We start from the raw sequence: 23,932 nt of genomic DNA, 5'->3' as shown, positions 1-23,932 counted from the left end.
AAACTCAAAGGATATTTAATATAATTATATTCCACCAGAATATACCATTAGTAAAAACATGTAGACAATTTTACAGATGTAGAGCTTAGCCTAAATATTGAGAGGCGGCAATGAAGGCAATGATGTCAAAGGTGAAGTGTATTATGGAGACTTAAGAAATGAGATGATTAGTGTTAGAAAGGAAACGATGACACAGGAACTAGAATTGGGGTCATTTATTTGGTGAGGACAGATTTGATGGCCTTTTAATGAGCATAAGACATTTCATTCTCAGGGCCTGAGAATCAAATTTACTTCAGTTTCTGAGAATACATCCTATTGGTGAGTCTGAAGGGATTTGTCCCATGTTGAGACAGTGGATCTGTGACTCCAGTTCCTGAAAGGGCAACAGTCCAGGGTAAAGGGGTTTGTGGCATTCCTAAGGGACTCAAGATGAAACGTTCAAAAGGCGTGTCTTGTTTCCTGAAAGGAACTCCAGATGGCACTCCTCCTTTCATAAGAACCATCTGGTGATGGAGCCAACTGTTACAGTGAGGATCTGGAGCAAGGAAGATCCACCGATGTGGCATCGGAGAAATGCTCAGATGAGTAGGAAGACTGAGGCCTCAGAAGGGACAGCCAAAAGAGAAGGAAGGGAAAATTTACAGGCACACCTTCTATGAAGTGGATAATCCATCCAGCAGTAGCTGCTGCGTGGTGTGCAGTGGGAGCCAAGAAGAGAGAAACTGTCCTAGGGCGCCAGAGTTACTTTGGCCAGAGATCTTCTGTTTCCAAGGGAGGAGGGCCTCTCCACTGAAATATCTGTTAATAATGTCGGGCCCGTGTCCCAAAGGCCTGTGGGAGGTTTTCAAGAGCACAGCAGTTCAGTGAAGGCCCCAAGGAAGTAAGAGAATGTTTCCAGATCAGGTGAGAATTAGTAAAGATATAGGAATTTTAAGTGCACTAGATTACCCTAGTAAGGGGAACAGGGACTATTTCTGACATGAATTCAATGGTGGGCTCTTTGAACTCCCCATCCCTCAAGGGAGAGCAGCCCTGCTAAGCCACAGAAGAGGACTTTGTAGCCAGTCCTGAAGATACCTGATAAAACAGGGTCAGATGAAAGGGGAGGAGGTCCTCCCCAATCAGTGGACTTGGAAAGGGGCAGGGAGGAGATGAGGGAGGACCGGTGGGATTGGGAGGGAATGAAGGAGCAGGATACAGCTGGGATACAGAGTTAATAAAATGTAACTAATAATAAAAATAAATAAAAAAGAAAATAAAAAATAAAAAATAAAGTGCACTAGACAGAAATACAGACTCTCTCAAATTTAAGAGCCACATGAAAATCACACTGTCAGGAGGTTGAATATTTCCCCCAGAATATATGCTAAAATTTAATTACCATTGAACTACTGTTAAGGACTAAGACCGTAAATTATTGCCCTCATTTTTATGGCTCTAGTCTCCTGAATTAACTAATGCTGTTATCACAGGAGTGGGTTAAAGATTAAAAGCAATGAATTTTGCCTAATATCCTTTTCCATTTTTAACCTGCCTCCTACCGTGTATATGTGTATACATGTGGATGTGTGTGTGTGTGTGTATGTGGATGTGTGTGCAGATGCGCGTGCTTCTGTGTGCATGGAGGCCAGAAAAAAATACTGGATCCCTCAAAGCTGCAGTTTCGGGCACTTGTGAGATGCACAACTTGTTACAGGGGAACGGGGATCCAAGCTCTGGGTTTTGTGAGCACACAGTGAGTACTCTAAGCCGCCTCACCACCTCGCTAGCCCTCACCTTGTTCTTTGTATCAAGCACTTGCTCGCTGACCTTTTCACCATATCCCTAAGGTTTATTATTCCAATCTTAAAGAAGAAGTAGTTTAAAATTTAGCTGTTTAACATTTAGACAGAGCACAACAAAAACGATCAGACTTCTAGACCATGCTGTCAACCTTCCCGGCTTCCAGAATCGTGAAGCCGTTAGTTTCTATCTTTGTAAATGACCCAATCTATGGTATTCTGCTTCATCAGGAGAAAATGGGCTAAGATATCTTACATTCTCACCTTTCCTGCCAACATATCACTTTCCACGAGAGCAAAAGAAGTGTTAGCTATGTGGAAAGGAGATTTTTATATACGTACTTATGCATAGAAATTTGCTCAGAATGCTTTGATTGACATCAAAACTCTCAAGATCCTCGGAAGCTTTTGGTATCAGAATAAATTCACTAAAAGACAATCCAAAAGAGCGAGCCTCATTCATCACTAATGTGCAGCATTATGCACTTGTCTCATCTGAAGCAGAGTAAAATGTTGCTGCAGTCAGGCCCGAAGCGAGCCGGAACACAAAATGGCTTTCGGTAAAACCCACCGCCTGACAGCTCTTCTGCCTCTCTGTTGTCTTAGATAGCGCAATCACCCACAAGAGGACTGCACAGTCTCTGGCCGCTCGGAGGAGACAAAGACATGTTATCTGCCTGCCAGGAAGCTGTCCGGGGTGGGAGCCTTGTATATCCAGCTGCAGGATTGTACCGGTGGCAGTTGTTTGACAGGACACGGGAAGGATGTCGGCAGAAGATTGTGGGGTCATCCTAGGCCAAGCTTCTCAAGTTCTCCTTCGGCTCCTTTTAAAGCCTGTAGGGCTGACTACATGCGTGTGGGTTCAAGCTACGATAGAAGTGAATCATAGGGTGGAAACGAGCACTCTATCTGACGCGCATTTTAGGCTCATTTCTTCGGGCGCTGACCCCAAACAGTTACTTTCTGTGGGAGCAGCGGTGACTAGCAAGTATTGGTAGAGAATTTCTATTTTACCCAGTGATCTGACATAAGTGATGTCTTCTCAGGGAAAGCAAACAGCACCTGAAAATTGGCATGGCAGAGGTCAATAGCCTGTTAAATGAATTGCAGAAACTGGGCTTAGGTTTCTAAAATTTAAATTTCACTGCTTGTGAAAAAAGTGCAACGCTAAACTTCACCCTTCTTCCTGCGTGTTGATGATGCGGTTGCACGTGGTGGGTATGTTTTTGGGCCTGAGTGATGATGTTCAGGGCCAAGATTCTGATGCCCTACTGCGAAGCTTGGGAGCCAAATGTGGAAGACTAATCTGCCTTCTTTCTCTTGTTTCTATTTTAATCTGATTTTGTTTAGGTTTTAACTTACCGTAGCATATATTTTATAAGCTCCCTGCCCCTAATCCTTTTGTAATAAAACGGGGCTGAAAATAACCCCACTTTAGTGACGTAGGACAGCTGGTTGTTGGTTGTCCTGCGCTGCGTAGTGTGGTAGTGCGTAATTCCTGGAATGATACGCAGGGAACGGGAGGCAGTCTTAACCCATTGTTTAGGAGCTCCAGTCTCTTCACTTCTTTAAGACGACGCCTGAATTACAAAAAGGAGGTTCTCTGTAGCGTCTGGGAGAGTTTCTCACTTTAGTAGGTGCTGGAAGCAGCTATTAAGTGTTGCTTAGTATCTTGGTATGTGGCATACTGTACGTGAGATATTGCTTCACTGCGTCAGCCTGGGTCCTCCTATCAGCAATCCTCTAACTTATGCTCTATCACCGTCACCAATCTTGTTTTACAAATGAGAACACAGGTGAGCGAATGGTTAAGTTTCTTGCCCAGACTCACACTGGTTAGAAGCAGCAGCCAGCACTTGAAGCCCCAGCTACACAGCATCACCCTGGACAAGACAGCTATACACACACATCGCTATCTGACTCTCTGCCCTGAAGTAGCATGCATCAGAGACAGGAGGTTAAAAGTGTCCTTCGGAACTGAGTTCAGATACCATGAGCTAGATTATTTGTTGTGATTGTTTTTCAAGACAGTTTCTCGGTGTAGCCTTGGCTGTCCTGAACTTGCTTTGTAGACCAGGCTGGCCTTGAACCCACAGAGATCCGGCTGCCTCTGCCTCTGCTGGGATTACAATAGTGAGCCACTGCATCCGGCTCATGAACTAGATTTTCTTTTCTTTTCTCTCTCTCTTTTTTTATGAACTAGTTTTTCTAGAAGACTATACATGATTATTTTTCTCATACTCTGGGTAAGAACCACTGAAATAGATGAGTCTGTGATTTCTAGTCATAAGCTAGAATATACTTCAAGGACTATATTCTGCTCAGCCTCTTTTAAGTCTTTGAAATATAAAAAAAATAATAATTGAAATGAGGATAGTGTCGTAGTGACAAAATAAACCATGAACCAAAGAAACCAAACCACACAGGTCCTTTGTTACCATTCCTTGCCATAAATGATACCACAATTATAACAGAGACTGACCCATATTCTAGGGGCAATAGAAATTCAGTAAAAGTGACAGCATTCAGAGGAAAATTTCAGGGACTTTCATTTGCAAAGGATGGCACTGAATCGTTTGAAATCTACCACCTGGTAAGGAAATGGTACCAAATAATCCTGAATGTTGATAACTCAGGCGGTGTGGTCCTTTGCCTGAGACTGGCCCCAAAAGGCTCCTATGTCTGAATGATTGGTCCACAGTTACTAGAACTGTTTAGGAAAAGGTTAAGAGGTGTGGGTTTTTATTGGAGGTCACTGGGGTTGACCTTTGAGGTTTCAAAAGCCCACACTAGGCCCAGCCTCTCTATCTCTCTGCCTGCTCCTTATTGATTAGACGTGAGTGCTCAGCTACTGCTCCATCAGCACGCCTGCTGTCACGCTCCTTGCCATGATTCTCTTGGACTAGCCCTCTGAAACTGTAAGCAAGCCCCCAGTTAAGTGCCTTCCTATATGGGCCACACTGGTCAAGGCGTCTTGACCAGTAGAAGAGTAACCAAGACAGGCAAAAACAAAGTTAACATTTTCCCTGATAGGAAACAAAGAGTTTGACAGAAATAGGCTATAGAGATGCTCTAGTAAGATTACTGAGCTGGACTCGCTTTGTAGACCAGGCTGGCCTCAAACTCACAGAGATCTGCCTGCCTCTGCCTCCCTGAGTGCTGGGATCAAAAGTGTGCACCACCACACCTGACTCTTGAATAATGTCCTAAGTGAAACTTTCCAAAGCTTTAAAAGCATCCGCCTGTACAGGCTGCTCCCCATGTGTCCTGGAAGGGGCAGTATGAAGAAAGGCTTCCACGTCTTTATTAATGACACTCTTCCGGGCCTTAGCTTGCCAGGGAGGCCTGATCTGTTCTGTGGGGTGAGGGAAGCAGATGGACATGGAGGCGGCTTGCAGAGTCCTGCTCACTACAGAAGGCTCCATGGCCTGGCCTTACGATTCAGTGAGCAAACACGGACACTGTACCTGTGAGGCCAAGATTTGATATGTTGACTTGCTGTTTACTTTGTTCTTTTGTTTTTCTGTTTGTGTCTACTTTCAGAGATTAAAAAACAACAACACTCCACCCCCAACTCATTGAGTGTTAACTTTCAATGGTTACCTTAGGCAGTTGCTCCATTTCTTTAATTATTTTTACTTATACAATGAAGATAGTGGTCACTACTAAAACTCTGTTTCTTTTACAAGGGAGTGCATCTTTTAAAAGGGCTACCTTCCACTGAGTATAACAAAAAGTAGCCAAATGTTAATTAAAAAACAACACACTGACATTACGTCATAATGTCGTCATTAACAGAAGTTTCCCCAAAGGTAAGATACTCTACAAATAATAATAGATGCAAGGGACTGGAGAGTCAGCTCAGCAGTTAAGAACCTTGGCTGCTCTTGCAGAGGACCTGGGTTGGATCCCCAGAGCCCACATGGCAGCTCACACCATCTGAAACTCCAGCCCCAAGGGATCTGACGCCCTCTTCCAGCCTCTGCAGGCACCGTACATACGTAATGCTCAGATACACACAGGCGAAACACCCACACACATAAAATAAAAATAAAGAGAACAATAAAAATGCAGATACAAAATAAATTCTTACTCATACTAATTGAATTTACAAATACCGTCATGTTTTCTTTTTTTAATATAATTTTTTATTTCTTTACAATTTATTCACTTTGTATCCCAGCTGTAGCCCCACCCTCCCTCCTCATCCCGCCCTCCCTCCTACCTTCATGTTTGCAATCCCACCTGGAATACAAGTTTCATGTGGAAAAAGAAGGGGAGAGGGAGTCACGAAAAGCTACTTGGCACTGCCATGTACTCACAACAATCAGGATCTCATGGCCTACTGTCTCCAAGGCCAGAGTGCTGTGACACGCAAGCTATCACAATGGCATCGCTTTTGCCTAAAAAGGAAAAGAATGAAAAGAAAAGAGAGTTCACGTTTTGGGCATCCAGATGTGTTAAATAGTATGTCAGGGGTGTTTACATAATATATCATTTAAATCCCGATAATGGTTTCGAGACATAGCTATTTTTACAGGAAAGTCACTTGAAGTTCAGAGAGACTGAATCCCTTGTCAAGAACACACTGTCAGTAAGTTAGAGTTTGACTGACTATCTGAAGACCCTAAAATCCAGCTAAGTCTTTCCGGCCTTATTGCTTCCCCACTGTCATGGGTTACGTTTGGTGAGGAGAATAGTGCTCGCACACAGAAGCCACAGAATGTTTTAATTTCTGATGCAATAAGCTTTTATGCTCTCATCGTAAAGGCCTCTTTAAAATAACGTATATAAAAATATACACCACCACTGACAGAAGCGCTGTTCCCATAGATATTAGATGGCCTGAGGTCTCACTTCAGCTCCAGGGTGACTGAGTTTTGTCTAATGTTTGGTAATGCATTTGTCTTAGGGTCAAATGGAAAAGTGACAGCAGTATCAGGTCATAACTCTAAAAAGAATAAAGAAAGCGCCTAGCCTGAGGACAAGAAGACAGCAATAGAAATGCACTCTGTACAAATGTGTCTCAAAACACATCTCAGTTCTGCAAGGCAAAGAAAGAAGGAGAGACCGAGAAAATCTTACTTCTTTGCTATAAAAGGAGGAAATAACCCATTAAGTGACATTGAAAATGTTTATGTAATTTAAATTCCCTTATGTGTTTGTTTTTTGTTGAAAACACACACACACACACACACACACACACACACCTATCATACACATACCATACCCACACTGCCCACAGCACACACATACTCACCATTCAGTCTTTCCACAGCATACGTACATATGCACACCCATCATGCACATACTTATTGCACCATACACACATCCACACACATATACACACCACACACATACAACATACTATACATACACATACATGCCACCACATACATACATCACAAACCACCCCCCCCACACACATACACATTGACCACGCACACACATACACAGCACTCCACACACACAGAGACCCAGACACAAACATGCACACACACAGAGACCCAGACACAAACATGCACACACACAGAGACCCAGACACAAACATGCACACACACAGAGACCCAGACACAAACATGCACACACACAGAGACCCAGACACAAACATGCACACACACAGAGACCCAGACACAAACATGCACACACACATAGACCCACACACTCCCGTGACTTTTCTCTAAGTAAATGTACATAGGTAACTGCTATCTAGTTCAAGAACTAGCAACTTGTGATAGCCCATGGTTTTCCTCCCGCCTCCAGCCGTGACCCTCCGACTTCTAACACTTGATCAGCCTTACCTGCCTCTGACCTTCACGAAAAGTAGAATCATGTAGTATGTGCTGTTGGCGTCTGACTTCTGCGGGACATAATGGTGTGAGATTCCTCCATGCTGGAACACGCGGAAGTTGTTTGTGTTCACTGCCGAACAACATGTCATTGTTTGAGTAAGACACAGCCAGTTTATCCTTTTTGGGTTTGTTGGTGTTTAGACTGATGGCCGCTTTAACTTTTATTAAGGTTTAAGAGCGACACATGACTTTTGCTGTATCCATTGCAGTCAGACCTAGAAAATGGAGTTGCTGAGTAGTTGACTGTATGCTTGTATATATAGCCTTTAATATTTATTTTGGAAATATTTCCCAAAATTTCTTTAATCATTTACACTCATACTAGAACCATGTTCCAAGTGCTCCATACCTTTGTCAGGCTTGGGATTGTCAGTCTGTCAAATTGTAGCCATTCTGAGAGAATATGGTGGCATCTCATTGTGCTTTCAATTTGTGCTTCCCCAGTGAAAGATAAGCTAGCTCATTGAGCACGGTGGTACACACCTGTAAACCCAGCTCTTAGGATCAACAGTCAAGAAGATAAAGTGAGTTCAAGACCAGACTGAGCTCTATGAGCTACGTGTCCAAAATAAAAGCAAAAAAGATGATTATTGGTATATGGATATGCTTCTTTGTGAAGTCTCCATCAAGACTTCCAACATTTTTCTGTGTTCTGTGTTCCCTAGCTTTTCTATTCTAAGCATTGAATCGTCAAAAACTTCCTCTTTTTCTTCTTTCCCTTGATATTTTGATTGTGAGTCTGGTGTTGGCAGTAGTTTGACTGAGAAATGTCCCCATAGTGTCTGATATTTGGACGCTTGGACCCCAGCTAGTGGCTTTGTTGGGAGATATGTTACCTGCGGTGGACTTTGAGTTTAAACCCTCAAGCCATTGCCAGTTTACACTTTCTGCGTTGTGCTTAGGCTCAGGATGTGAGTTCTCAGCAGCTTGTTCCTGCTGCCAGGCCTCTCTCCGTGATGGACTCATAACACTCTGGAACCATAAGCCAAAATAAACTCTGTCTTCCATTAGTTGCTATAGGTAGCTACTACATGCATGTGCCGTAAACATCATTGTTTTTGTTTATTTTTTTTTTAATCAACAGAAGTCTTACTATAGCACAATTCATCAAAATTTCCCCCTTGACTGGTGTCTCCTCTATCTTGCTGATGAAAACTGTCCCTCTCCAGGCTCATAGAGACATTCTTACTTCTGTAAACTGTTCTATTTTTTTTCTATCACATTTTAATCTCAACACCCAGCCTTTTGTCTATGGTGTGATTTTCCTTTATATTTTCATTTTTTAGGAAACTCTCAATTCTAGTCAATTATCCAGGGTTAGAAGTCAGAGTTCAGAATGGGCACAAAAGTGAGAAAAAAAATCATTTAATGGGAAGCAGTCTAAAAATATTAATTATGTTTGGGTTTGAGTATGGAATCCTTCAGAAAATATATTGGGAGCTGTCCCTGAGAACAGTAGATTTTTTTCTGCAGATTTAGGAAAGAGATGCCGAGTGGTATTTGAACAGCAGGGACCATGGAACCTCTAGATTCTCACTGTGGCAGGAAATAAAGGGACTTTGTACTTGGAAAAAAAGTTCAGAAGCCTCAGCAAGGATTTTGGAAACAACAATAACAAAAAGAAAGTGGTTCATACCTCATCTCTGTCCTTGGCCAGCTGGTACCAATGTCGCAATTGATCTCACTGTGGAAAGTAAAACATATCTCTTGGTTTCAATGGAGGAAGCCAGTGGTTCCCACTTCCTCATCCCCAGCAGTTACGATACTGCGTATCACGTCATGGGAGCTGAATGTTAGGTGGCCTTTGCATCACGTTTCTTACTTGTCAACTAGACAAGTTTAGAGGCTCCAGGGAAAGCAGATGATGACAAGGTCATTTGGAAACCAAGAAAGTCAAAGACTGACTGCGTTTATAACTTGGTCAAAGCAAACCTAAAAGAGGAAGCTGAATGTTAATACCCGAGAAACTCCACCATTGTTAAGGTTCTTAAAAGACCAGAAACAACCTTAAAGTGACTGAGAGCACTGTAGTTCTAGAAACCTAAAAATTTGTAAATTTCTACATGGTTCAGTATAGTATATCATGTGGAGATGCCTCCCCAAAAACTGGCTTACTATTAACTGCTAACTTTATTAGAAAAAAGCAAATAAGAACTAATAGAACTCATCTTCTCGGAGCTTAGCCCGAATATTTAAGGATGAGTCTTCAAATTACGTATAACATGCTATGAAAACTTTATGCTACTTTACAGTGTATTCATTCTAAGATGATTTTTCTTCTGCTATTGAACTTGCTCAGGTCAAGAGCCTCTTCTATTTCATCATTATTCATTTCACACATGAAAAAGCAGGCTGTGTATGACTTCACAGTTCACCAGATTGCAGGTAGGCACAGTCTGAGAGATCCTAGACAGTACTGCTTCTAAGTGAGAGTTCTAAAGTCACCCCCATAATGAGAATCATTGTTATAATACCAAAAAGATAGAAAGTCAACTGAGGAACAGTGATGTCAACAAGAATAGGGAAGATGCTGGGTTGTTTGTTTGTTTGGGGAAGATGCTGAGAGTTTTTGTTTTTATTTTATTTTACTTATTTTTTATTCACTTTACATACCGGTGGTAGCCCTATTCTTCCTCCCCTCCCAGTCTCTCCTTCTCTCACTTCCCCTCCCTCTTCCCTATTTTTTCAGGAAAGGGGATCTCCCTTTCCCATCCACCCCAGTTCATTAAGTCAAATCAGGACTGAGCATATCCGCTTCCCCTGTGGCCTGGTAAGGCAGTCCCACCAGGGAAAAGTGATCAAAAAGCTGGAAAGAATGCAGATAACCTAGAACCCCTGCACAGATATAGCCCATGGCAGCTCAGTCTCCAAGTGGGTTCCCTGGTAAGGGGAAAACGGACTGTCTCTACATGAACATGGCTCTTTGATCACCTCCCTTGGGGGGGGGGGAGCAGCTTTACCAGGCCACAAAGGAAGACAATACAGTCAGTCCTGATGAGACTTGATAGGCTAGAGTCAGATGGAAGGGGAGGATGACTTCCCTTATCAGTGGACTTGGGGGAGGGCCATGGGAGGAGAAGAGGGAGGGAGGATGGGATTGGGAGGGGAGGGAGGAGGCTACAGCTGGGATACAAAGTGAATACATTGTAATAAATAAATAAATAAATAAATAAATAAATAAATAAATAAATGGAATGGAAAAAGAAAACAGCTTGCAAGAGTGTCCTTGTCACATGGGGTCCCTGCTTCCCTTACTAGAGGACCCAACTGCCTAAACTGCTTAAACTGAGGCCTAAACTGCCCATCTGCTTCATCTTTGTAGGGGACCCAAGGTCCTGTCCATGCATGATCCTTGGTTGACGCTTCAATCTCAAGCAAGCCCCTCTGGGCCCTAATTAGTTGTCTCTGTTGGTCTTCTTGTGGAGCTCCTGTCACCTCCAGGTCCTTTCTCTTTCCTCCCACTTTTCCACAAATGTCCTTACACATCACCCAATGTTTGGCTGTAACTCTCTGCATCTGTTTTGGGGCACTGTCTCTCAGAGGACAACTCTGATAGGCTCCTGTCTGCAAGCTTAGCACAGTATCATTCATAGTGTCTCAATTTGCTCCATCTTTATCCCTGCACATCTTATAGGCAGTGTAAATTTTGGGTCAAGGTTTTCGTGGGTGGGTTGGTGTTCCCCTCCCCCTACTAGGAGATTTTCTAGTTAGTTGGTGTCCTCTTTTCTCTCTATGGCCTCTGCTACTAGGAGTCTCAGCTTGAATCCCCCTCATATCCTCCCAGGAGCCTACCCTGACTTACATCTCCTGTTTGTCATAGAGATGCCCACATCCTCAGTTTCTCTTTTCTCTCCAGGCCTTCTGTCCTCTTATCCCTCCTCTCCTCAGGTCTGATCTCCACCCTGATATCTCTCTGTGCCACCTCTTCCACCGTGTTCCCTCATGTCCCTCAACCAAAGCATAGATAAAGAAACTGTGGTATATTTACACAGTGGAACACCACTCAGCTATTAAAAACAAAGACATCATGAAATTTGCAGGCAAATGAATGGAACTAGAAAAGACCATACTGAATGGGGTAACCCAGACTTAGAAAGGCATACATGGCATCTACCCACTAGATTTTATCCATATGGTTACAGGATAAACATACTACAAGGCACAGACCCAAAGAAGATAAGTAACAGGGAGGATGCATAAATCTCACTCAGAAGGGGAGATAGAATAGACAGAGGTACTGGCTGAAGAGAGATGCTGTTTCAAATCCTTGATTTTTTAAAGTGCTTAAGAGTAATATGGTGATATATGATAGTTAACAGAACAGGTGAGTTCAATGGGCTTTTTTACTGTGGGGCCAGAGCACATTTTTCTTGGCAGAATAATTAAAGTCAACTGTACTGGAAGAAACAGTTTCCTAAAAATAGGATACTCAATAGATCTTCCAGTACAAAACAACTTGGCAAGATCAGAGAACACCTGGAACCACAATCCCATCCCATCTACGCTCCGTGCTACACCGTTCAAGTGTTTGGACTCTGAGTATGTGATTGATTACACATGCAAATTGAAACAAATGATGCATCCCCAAAGGAACTCTGGGGAGCACTTTCCACTTGTAAGCATACCCGTGGGGCCCATATTTTATAGATGTCAAGGCTAATTAAGATAGGGAAAGAAGCTTCGTGGCGGATTTGCAGGGCTTTACTTCTGCGAATTCTGGTCTCTCAAACGTACATTTGCTCATTCCTCCTCTTTTCATAGTTGAGAGAAGTTAGCATTCTTGATGCAACCAGCTGGATTGGCATAAAGTCCTTGAGGAACAAGGGAGTAGAAGAAAAATCTATAATATATGACCTATTGTCAGGGAACCTGTCAGGCAAATGAACTGCAATGCTGTAAGAAATGCAAATGCCAAAATGAGAAGTCTGATTTACAAAAAAATTTTTTTTTTAAATAGGGAAGTTAGTTGTTTATTAGTATTTATTCATAGAGCAACTAAGAATGCTATCCTCCCTATTAAAAAGAGCCCATGTAAAAAAGATATTGAAAAACACAAAATTAAATGTCGGCAATCAGAATGAATTGATAGAAGTCATCAGGTTAGAGTGAAGCCTGGCAACCCTTAACAGATCAGACACGGTTAGCTCCCCAGCATTTACCATGTTTTATGAGTGTCTCATTTACATATGTAGTTTTATTCAGCTCTTAATTACTACATATTAAGACAGAAATAAGGATATTTTTATTTCTTTGATTCTAGAGCACAATGTTTACAACTGTGAAAATTAATGACAGTGTAATTAAAGTTTAGTTTTGCACATATATGACAGCAAGTTACACAGCTTAAGCTCAATACTTCTACACTCTAAGAAAAGAGAGATTTTATTTAAGAATGTTTACAACTTACAAAAGTATAGGGAAAACAATTGCTTCATCAGAATATATGTAGATAGGTCAACAGAATTATATCATGTGTCCTAACACTGTAGGTTGACAGTGCCTTATGTTATGTGTCCATACCTTATCAACTTGGGAATGTATCCTGGGAAATAATTCTTAAATCTTTTTTTATAAACTGTAAAAATACTCTTCCTCATGTAGACACTAGGCTGCTGTAATTGCATATAACTATTTCATAAGATAAAACCAGGGGAATATGTGTGCAAAGGTACAAAAAAAAAAAAAAACTCTCACAGCAAATGTCACTCTAGTCAGGTACTCAGAGAAATTTATGCAGTTTCCAAAACCCCTTTGCAAACACTCTGTGCCAAACAGGGCAGGAAAAAGGCCTTTACTTCATATGTTTTTGAAGTTTCAAACAGGGCTAGCAAAGGAAGTAGTATAGATATATGTCTTAGCTTGGGTTCTGTTGATGTGAAGAGACACCATGACCACAGCAACTCTTGTAACAAAAAACGTTTAATGGGGGCTAGCTTCAGTTTCAGAGGTTTAGTCCATCATCATCATCATCATGGTGGAAAACATGCAGCAAGCAGACTGAAAATGGTGCTGAAGAAGGAGCTGAGAGTTCTACATCTTGATCGGCAGACAATGGGGAAAAAGACTACCGCAGTGGGCATGGCTTGAGCATCTGAGAACTCAGAGTCTGCCCTCAGTGACTGCTTTTTCCAGCATGGCCACACCTCCTAAAGTGCTATTCCCTATGGCCAAGCATTCAAACACATGAGTCTATGGGGGCCATTCCTATTCAAACCACCACAACATGCAAAGTAAGAGCAAGTTACCAAAAAGTTGAATTAAAATCTGAGAAAGTGGCATACTACAGGCTCATAGAGGACCACAAATTAAATATCTTATCCCTATCCTTAGCCCTACAGTATCATGTAACTTTTGAAAAGAGAACAGATTGGGACCTAAACCTAGAAAGCATTTTTTCACTAATAAGTCTCCATTTAAAGCTATATTTTTTAAAAAGTGAAACATGGGAGAAAAAGAAAGTTGTTTATTCTGAAATGCATAATTTTCTTTTATTACAACTCAATATAAGTTGATAAATTTGTTTACTGACTTTAGGTAACATGGAACTTCTTGTATAGAAAATTTTTATGGGCTGGTGATGTCAAATCTGTCATAAACCAAGATGGCAATAGGAAAAATCTCAAGGTGTACTATAGAGCAATAGTAATAAAAACTGCATGGTACTGGCATAGAAACAGAATGGTGGATCAATGGAATAGAATAAAAGACCCCAGAAAAAAACCCCCACACATATGGATACTTGATTTTTTACAAAGAAGCCAAAACAATACAATGGAAGACAGACAGCATCTTCAACAAATGGTGCTGGTCTAACTGGATGTCTGCATGTAGAAAAATGAAAATAGATCCATATTTATCATGCTGCACAAAACTATTAAGTCCAAGTAGATCAAAGACCTCAACATAAAACTAGGCACACTAAATCTGTTAGAAGAAAAAGTAAGGAAGAGTCTTGAACTCATTGGCACAGGAGACAACTTCCTGAACAGAACACCAACAGCACATGCTCTAAGATCAACAATCAATAACTGGGATCTCATGAAATTGAAAAGCTTCTGTAAAGCAAAGGACACTGTTATCAGAACAAAACAACAGCCTACAAACTGGGAAAAGATCTTTACCAACCCTATATCTGACAGAGGGCTGATATCCAGCATATATAAAGAACTCAAGAAGTTAAACAGCAACAAATCAAGTAATGCAATTAAAAAATGGGGTACAAAGCTAAACAGATAATTCTCTATAGAGGAATATCGAATAGCAGAGAAACACTTAAAAAAATGCTCAGCTTCCTTAGTCATCACGGAAATGCAAATCGAAACGACCCTGAGATTTCACCTTACACCCAGCAGAATGGCTAAGATAAAAAACTCAAGTGACAATACCTGCTGGAGAGGATGTGGAGAAAGGGGTACCCTCCTCCACTGCTGGTGGGAATGTAAACTTGTACAACCACTTTGGAAATCAATCTGGCGCTTTCTCAGATAATTAAGAATAGCGCTTCCTCAAGATCCAGCTATACCACTCCTAGGCATATATCAAAAATATGCTCAAGTACACAACAAGGACATTTGCTCAACCATGTTTGTAGCAGCTTTATTTGTAATAGTCAGAATCTGGAAACAACCCAGATGTCCCTCGACTGAGGAATGGATACAGAAATTGTGGTACATTTACACAACGGAATACTACTCAGCAATTAAAAACAAGGAAATAATGAAATTTGCAGGCAAATGGTGGGACCTAGAAAAGATCATCCTGAGTGAGATATCCCAGAAGAAGAAAGACACACATGATATATACTCACTTATAAGTGGATATTAGACATATATTATAGGATAAACATTCTAAAATCTGTACACCTAAAGAAGCTAATCAAGAAGGAGGACCCTGGGTAAGATGATCAATCCTCTCTCAGAAAGGCAAATGGGATGGACATCGGGAGAGAGAGAAAACAGGGAACAGGACAGGAGCTTACCACAGAGGGCCTCTGAAAGCCTCTGCCCAGCAGGGTATCAAAGCAGATGCTGAGACTCATAGCTAAACTTTGGGCAGAGTGCAGGAAATCTTATGAAAGAAGGGAGAGAAGGAAAGACTTGGAGGGGACAGGAGCTCCCCAAGGAGAGCAACAGAACCAAAAAATCTGGGCACAGGTGTCTTTTCTGAGACTGATACTTACAAGGACCATGCATGGAGATAACCTAGAACCATCTACCCTTGCATAGATGTAACCCATGGCAGCTCAGTGTCCCAGTGGGTTCCCTAGTAAGGGGAGCAGGGACTGCTTCTGACATGAACTCAGTGGCTGCTTCTTTGATCACCTCCCCCTGATGGAGGAACAGCCTTCCCAGGCCACAGAGAAAAACAATGCAGCCAGTCCTGATGAGACCTGAGAGGCTAGAGTTAGATGGAAGGGGAGGAGGACCTCCCCAATCAGTGGATTTGGAGAGGGGCATTGGGGGAGATGAGGGAGGGAAGTATGATTGGGAGAGAATGAGGGAAGGCCCTACAGCTGGGATAGAAAGTGAATAAACTGTAATTAATTTTAAAAAAGATTAATTCCTGATAACATCTCTGAAATGGAACATTCTACCAATAATCATTTGACCCAAAATATTGTGCCAATCAAAAATTTAATAAAATCAAAGCTAAGCAAAAAAGAAAGAAAGAAAGAAAGAAAGAAAGAAAGAAAGAAAGAGAAAAGAGAAATGGACACTGGTAAATTCTGAAGTAATGTCAAGGACTTGCAACCCTCCTACATCACTCAAGGGAACGTGAAATGATGTAACCCCTGTCAAGAATGATTTGGTCGTCCTTCAAAAGTTAAACAAATAGTTACCGTATGACCTGGTAGTTACACATCTAAATATTTACCTTGGGAAACTGGAGACATGTGTCCTCACCAAATTTGTACATATTCATTGGAGCATTCTTAATAATGGTCAGAATGTGGGGAAGTCCTAATGTGTGCAATCAGCCGAAGAGCGGGCAAACAAAACGCGCTATGCCTTTATGACTGAACGTTGTTTAACTGTGAAAAGAAACGAGACATGTTACCATGTGGTGAAACCTTGAAAACAGGGTATGATGTTGAAAAATAAAAAACAGACACTCACTTCACAAGCATGAGGACCTGTGTTCAACTTCCACGTCCCTATAAAAGCGCCAGGTGTTGTGCTAGGTGCTCATGATCCAACCACTTGGGAAGCGAAGGCTGAGGACCTCTGACGAGCCCGATAGCCTACTCAGCAAACTCCAGGTTCAGTGAGGAAGCAGTGTTCCTAAAGACGACACCCAAGGTTGTCTTCAGCCCTCTGCATACATGTGTATGTACACGCACATGCACACAGACAGACGCAAACATTTAGAAACGAAAGCAGGCACAAAGGCTACATAATTGTTTAATTCCATCTTCATCAACTATATACAATTAGGCAAACTTATGAAGGCAGAAAATTGCTTTATTGGCCTGAATAAAGGGACAGTGTTTGCTAATGGGGTCAGAGTTTATTTTAAGGACCATGGAAATGTTCTAGAATTACTGATGGCAGTTACAGAACTGCCATCAGTAATTCTAGAACATTCTAGTTCTGTAACCATTTCTATTGAAAACTACTGAACTGTGTATTTTGAAATATACTGATAATATTATATAATATTAAATATATTATATTAAACATACTTCTGTATACATTAAAGCAATCATTTACAGGGCTACTTGTAAAGACAGTGTGAGCTGAGGGACCCTAAGCATGATTCATCTCTAACTTAGGCCAGATCATTATCGAGGTACGTTTGTATGGAAATCTGTAAGGTAGGGTTGAATTCTACAGCATAGTAAAGAATTTGAGGAGTCATTAGAACATATATGAAAAATGGGAATGAATATGTTTGCCCATATGTTTCCCAAAACAGAAAACAAAAGGTCAAAGGGTGAAAGCCATCAGAGTCCAGATCGTGGAATTGACAGCACCAATGAATAAATATACATCTTATTTGGTCCTCAAAAGAGCAGATGAGGTGATAAATAGAATGCGGAGGGCGGGGGCAGACTTTTCTAATGGTTTTTGTATCACAACCTCAATTTCATCTTGCTCAACATTATCCAGCCATGCAATCTGGGTCATTTTTCTGCTTGGAGACAAGTTTGCAAAAGGTATGAGTAATAAAGAGAGGTGAAGCCTGAATCCTGGTCAGGAAGAGGAGATGGATCCAACAAAAAGGCAGTAAGGACAGCAGCCCCCTGACACAGGGCTGCAAGTGTGTCAGCGGAGTCTCTGGAAAAAAAAAAAAGAGAGAGAGAGAGAGAGAGAGAGAAGTAGGTGGTGGGCCGTGGGAAGACAGCTGCTGCCCAAAGTAAAGAGAGGACGGAGGCAGTTAGGCTGGCCTTGCCAAACAGAGGCCACTTGTGGGTTTGCTGGGTGCTGTTCTGTGGAGTGGGAAGAAAAGAAAGCAAAACAGCAGCGAGTTCAGAAGCACGTCCTGTGAAGATATAAAACACAGCCCTGGCATTCAAGTGAAAGAACCGGAGTACAGACATGAATAAGACAAGGTAGAGGAGGTGGAGGAAGCAAAATGGGTATGGGGCTCTGTCAAGGAGGTGAGCAGGGAAATAGGCACAGCTGGGATCTCTACCTGGGATCCAAGGTAGAGCCAAACAAACGCTCTTTTCCCGTTTGTTTAATAGGAGAGGGAGTGTGCCTTAGTTCCTGCTCTATTGCTTCGAAGAGGCACTAAGACCAAGGCAACTAGTGTAAACAAAAACAACAAACAAACAAACAATAAAACCCGAGAATAACAAAAACAAAACATTTAATTTAACTGGGGGCTTGCTTACAGCTTCAGAGGATTAGTCCATTAGCATCATGGCATAGACTGTGGTGGCAGGCAGGCAGGGTGCTGGAGAGGCAGCTGATCTCCAGGCAGCTGGCAAAGACAGATAGAGATGGAGGCAGAGGAAGAGAGGGAGGTTGGGAGGCGGGGGTTGGGCCTGGTGTAGGCTTTTGGAACCTCAGACTGTTGGGGTAGGAGAAGCACTGAAGAAAGACCCCAGACTCAGGTAGTATGCAAAAGCAAAGAGCGTTTATTCTGCAGAAATTTACCAGCACGGAGAATGCAGGCTCAATTTGAAGGCAATGAATGAGGGTCCCTCTTATTTAGTTCTTTATATATTCTAGATATTAATCCTCTGTCAGACTTGTAGAAGTTCATTCTGTGAGTGTCCTCTTCTGTTGGCTGAGTCTTTCATCCTGTTTTTTTAGTTTTCTGAGGGTCCACTCATCAACTGTTGACCTCAATTCTTTTATGGGTGTAGCTTTTGACATTTCAAGGAGGCAGCTGAAGTCCTATTCAGGAAGTGCTTCCCCGTGCCTGTATCCTGCTGGGTACTGCCAATGCTTTCTTTTGTCAGTTTCAGCGTTTTGGGTTTTACATTTAGGTCTTTGGTCCATTGGAGTTAGTTTTTGTGCAAAGTGATAAATAGGGTCTAGTTTCATTCCTTTGATGTGGGCGTCCAGTTACGATGTTTTCCTTTTGAATTCTGATTCTGTTCGTGTGTGTGTTTCTTTCTTTCTTTCTTTCTTTCTTTCTTTCTTTCTTTCTTTCTTTCTTTCTTTCTTTCTTTCTTTCTTTCTTTCTTTCTTTCTTCCTTCCTTCCTTCCTTCCTTCCTTCCTTCCTTCCTTCCTTCCTTCCTTCCTTCCTTTCTTTCTTTCTTTCTTTCTTTCTTTCTTTCTTTCTTTCTTTCTTTCTTTCTTTCTTTCTTCTTTTTGGTGACCAGTGACCTATCAGTCTTGTTTATCTCCCCAAAGAATCAGTCTTTAGATTACTGATTTTTCCCATCCTTTTCTTTGTTTATATTTCATTGATTTGTATTCTGATTTTTAAAATTTTTCTTGCTGTCAACTGGGTTTGGATTTGGTTTGTTTTCGTTTTTCCAATTATTTTTGTGTTGTGTCCTTAAGTCATTATTTTTGCTCTTTTTATTTTATTTTTTGAGATTGTTATTTAATTAGAATATTTATTCCTTTCCTTCCCTCCTTTCAAATCACATTCTCCTTCCTGCTCTTCTTCAAATTTATAGCCTCATGTAAAAAATGTTAATTGCATATATATCTGAATTTAAACAGTTAATCCCATGTAATGTCACCTGTATGTATCTTCAGGGCTAACTATTTGGCATTGAACAACCAATCAGTATGCTCTGAGGAATGCCACCTCTCTCGTACCCAGATGTCTTCAGTTGCCTGTGGTTCTTTTTGCAGGGTTGAGGCCTCATGGTCTTTCCCTGTTTGTTTGGCATGTTCGTTGTCCAGCTCACACTGGGCAGTCATTTTGGTGAGACTTTATGGATGTAGCTTCTTCGTGTAGGAACTCAGAGCTGTAAATTTCCCTTGAGGGACTTGCTTTCAATGTATTTCAGAGGTTTTGTTGTGCTGTGTTTTTGTTTTCATTTCATTAGGGGGAAATTTCTTTTCCTTCACAGTTTCTTCTCTGACCCGTTCATCATTAGTAAGGAGTTGCTTAATCTCCAGGAGTTCGTGTTTTTACTAGAGATTTGTTTGCAGCCAATTTTAAGTTTTATTGCTTTGTGGTCAGATGGGATACATGGAGTTATTTCAACCTTTTTGAATACTAAAGGTTTGTTTTGTGTCTTAGTATCTGTCTTGTGTCTTAAGTATGTGTTCTGTGAGCTGCTGAGTAGAATGTGTATTCTTTTGTGTTTGGGTGGAATATTCTTTAGCTGTTAAGTATGATGTCAGTTAATTCTGATGTTTCTCTATTAACTTTTTTGTACATATGGCCTGTTTATTGGATAAATTGGGCACTGATATCACCTATTATTAATGGGGACTGAAATGCTCTTAGCAACACGGACAGAACTGTTGAGTATGCATGACCTGTAAAGTAATAACTTTAGAGAGAAAAATCATTTGCACTTATAAATTTCAGTTTTGAAACATTACTTAAATGTTTAAAGATTCACAGGTAACTTTTAGCGATGAGAAGATAATAATGTAGGTCTTAGCATGATGCTGGAGAGCTTGTATGGAGGATGAATTCATGCATTTTGGTGACCCCACAGTCAGCAAAGAACGAGAACAAGTGAACTTGAAGAAATGGACTCTGGTCTGTAGATATAGCTTCTCCTTTATTATTGAATTGTTGATTATCTTTCTTTAAAAAAGTGCTATCATTTAATGTCAACATTTTTTTGTAAACATAACTGAAAATTATGAAAAGAATGAGCTTTGACTTAGTCCCAATTCTCATGGAACCATTTATTTATCTTAAAAATAAGGCATTTTTATACAGTTATCAAAGTAGAGTGAACATTTTTTCACAACTTATAGTAAACCTGATTTTGAGGTCTAGATTTTCATTGATTTCTCTTACTAAATTTTAAAATGTTGTTTTAAAGAAAAGAATCAATTTACAGAAATGAAAACTAAAAGCAATTTTAAGTGTTTTTTTAAATCTCTGGTTTGATAATAAAATCAAATTTTTATTACCTATTTGGGAGGCAGGAGGCTCCATGGTCCTGTGTATGAATTTTTCCACTTGAAGTTTTTAAAATGTGACTTTGGCACCAACAACTCTGTGTTGTCTGCATTTATAAGAGATAGGTGAGTGACTCTCTAGACTTCAAATTCAAAATCAGTAAACTTCTACTTCTGTAAATGTGCTTTGAAAAGGTATGTCTTTATACTGTTAAGCCTTAGAATCTATTTTACCTTGTTATTGTTTTACTTTATGTATATGGATGTTTTGCCTGCATGTATGTCTGTGCTCATGGAGGCCTGAAGAGAGCACTGGGTCTCTTGGAACTGGAGATACAGATGATTGTGAGCTGCCACGTGGGTGCTGGGACCAAACCTAGGTCCTCTATTAAAGTAACAAGTGCTCTTAACTGCTGAGCCATCTGTCCAGCCCCTAGAGCAGTGGTTCTCAACCTGAGCATGCAATCCCTTTGGGGTCGCATGACCCTTTCACGTGGTTCACCTCAGACCACTGGAAAACACGGATATTTACATCACCATTCATGACATTAGCAAAATTACAGTTACGAAGGAGCAACAAAATGATCTTATGCTTGGGAATCACCACAGTAGGAGGAGCCGTATTACGGTATGGCAGTGTTAGGAAAGGCTGAGAGTCATTGCAAGAGTCTCCTTTAAATGGTCTGCTTTTAAACTGGATTTTACTCAAACGTGTCACACCTCGATAGAGTGGACACAGGACTGATCCTCTCTTTGCTACTTCACTCTAAATTAATCACTTTATGTTATCATAATCTCCTTAGAGAATAGAATCTCTTTAATAGAAAAATGGATGGGGGAATATTTTTTTTTCTGGCTTCATGTTAGTCAATTTTTTTTTTTTGAGGATCTAATACTACTTATTAATAAAAACCACAGTTCCTCTGTTTAACATAATCTCTATGTACAGGTGAGAGGGATGGTCGGCCCTCTGTCAGGTTCTGAGGTTGATCGGTGTCACAGACAAGCCTTCAAAGCATTGTCAGCAGATGGCGGCCTACAGTGTCCACGAAGATCCCTAGGGAAAAATTCCACTGTTGCTTCTCGTCACAAGTCCATCCGGGTTGCATCTGCTTGTCAGGAACATGTGTCCGATATCTGTCCTAAATCACCCTGCACCAATGTGATTTTATTTCCTCGGCACATCTGTTGTTGATATGAAGAACAGCTGCTTACCCCGGTCTGTATAAGGTCTTCCCCACACGGATCTGCCTTCGTGCATCAGGTTCAGTTCTGGGCTGCTGCCGGAGACCTTTGTAGAAAATTTCCACGTTTGGTTTGGAAAAAGGCAATTCTGTCCACTCCCGGGATCGCTGCGACCCAGTGTTACCAGAGTTAAGCCGGTTTTGTTCTTTAAACCGAGGCTCAGGGTCTGACCTGAATTCACACGTTTAAAATATTAAGGCTGTATTTAAAATTTTGGCTGATATTAGGATGCTCATATGACAACTTGAAATACACACCCTTGTCGGCACCTAGTGCTGCTACGTGGAAAAGTTATCTTAGTAAGTATGGTAAAAACCTCAAATACCACAAAACAAAACAAACAAGCAAACCTTCCGAGTTTAATTGCTGTCATTTTAATATTCAATACACTGACAAACGGTCATAATACTCTAAAGAACGTCCCATATTCCATTTTGAATTGACCCAACAAAAATCTCTCCAGCAAATACTTTGTGTGGATTTCCATGTCTTACCATGACATTTTCTGCTGATAGTGCATCCTAATAGAAGCCTAAAAATTGACATACTACCTCATATTTTAAATGTGTGAATTTAGCTCAGATTCTGATTCTCAGTTTAAAGGACAAAACCAACTTAATAGAAGCAACAGTGGATCTCAGTGTAGTGAATCAGTGAGTGCGCATGACTCCTTCCTCCAAATTGGTGTAGCAAAGGTTCTTTTCCATTCTTGTGTTTTCTTCCTCACCCAGACAACTGTTTCTTTAGCAGTACACAAACAGCTTAGTCTCATGTGCTCTCAGCTATCAATTGTCGGCCTTAAAACCTAGGTAAATGGAGTCTGCTGTACAGAAATTTGTTTCCTATACCCTTATCTTGTATGGTGTGGCCTATGTTTTCTTCTAGCAGTTTTAGAACTGCACCTGAGGTTTCAAATCGTGGATGATTTCCTTGATAAATGCCTGTATTCTGTTTGCTAGTGTGTACTGAGGAGTTTTGCGTCCATATTCATCAGGAATTTTGGCCTATAGGGTTTTATTGTTGCTGTTTGGTCTTAACCCGGCTTAGGTCTTAGAGGAATATTCCCTTAAAGAAAAAGTTGAAGTATGCTCCTTTTGGTTTTCTTTCTTTCTTTGTCTCTTTTCTTTCTACCCTTTTCAATAAATAAAATTTTAAAAAATCTATTGATTTTAGATCATCTTTGAGGGTCTGGTGGGATTCTGACGCTTAGTTTCTTAGTTCATTTAGCTACCTACGTATTTTGTTTGAAGAGCTGAGACCATTAATACTTATTACTGAAAGGCATGTGGTTGGGTGTGGAAGCTCAAGTCTTTAATCTCAGCACTCAGGAGGCAGAGGCAAGTTGATATCTGTGATTCAGAGGCCTGCGGGGGTCTACATAGCTAGTGCAGGCCAGCTGAAGCTGCATAGTGAGATCCTGTCTCAAACAATAACAGCGGCAACATCAACAACAAAAACCCCCAAACAACAACCCCCCTCGACAAAAACAAAACACACCACCAGGGAGAGGGGTATCTACATAGACAGTAGCCTGTGTGTATGTGTGTGTTTTTC

This window comes from Meriones unguiculatus, chromosome 10 (assembly GCF_030254825.1).
Source record: "Meriones unguiculatus strain TT.TT164.6M chromosome 10, Bangor_MerUng_6.1, whole genome shotgun sequence".
In the NCBI taxonomy this organism is placed as follows: Eukaryota; Metazoa; Chordata; class Mammalia; order Rodentia; family Muridae; genus Meriones; species Meriones unguiculatus.
Note: the sequence above shows the minus strand (reverse complement) of the source record.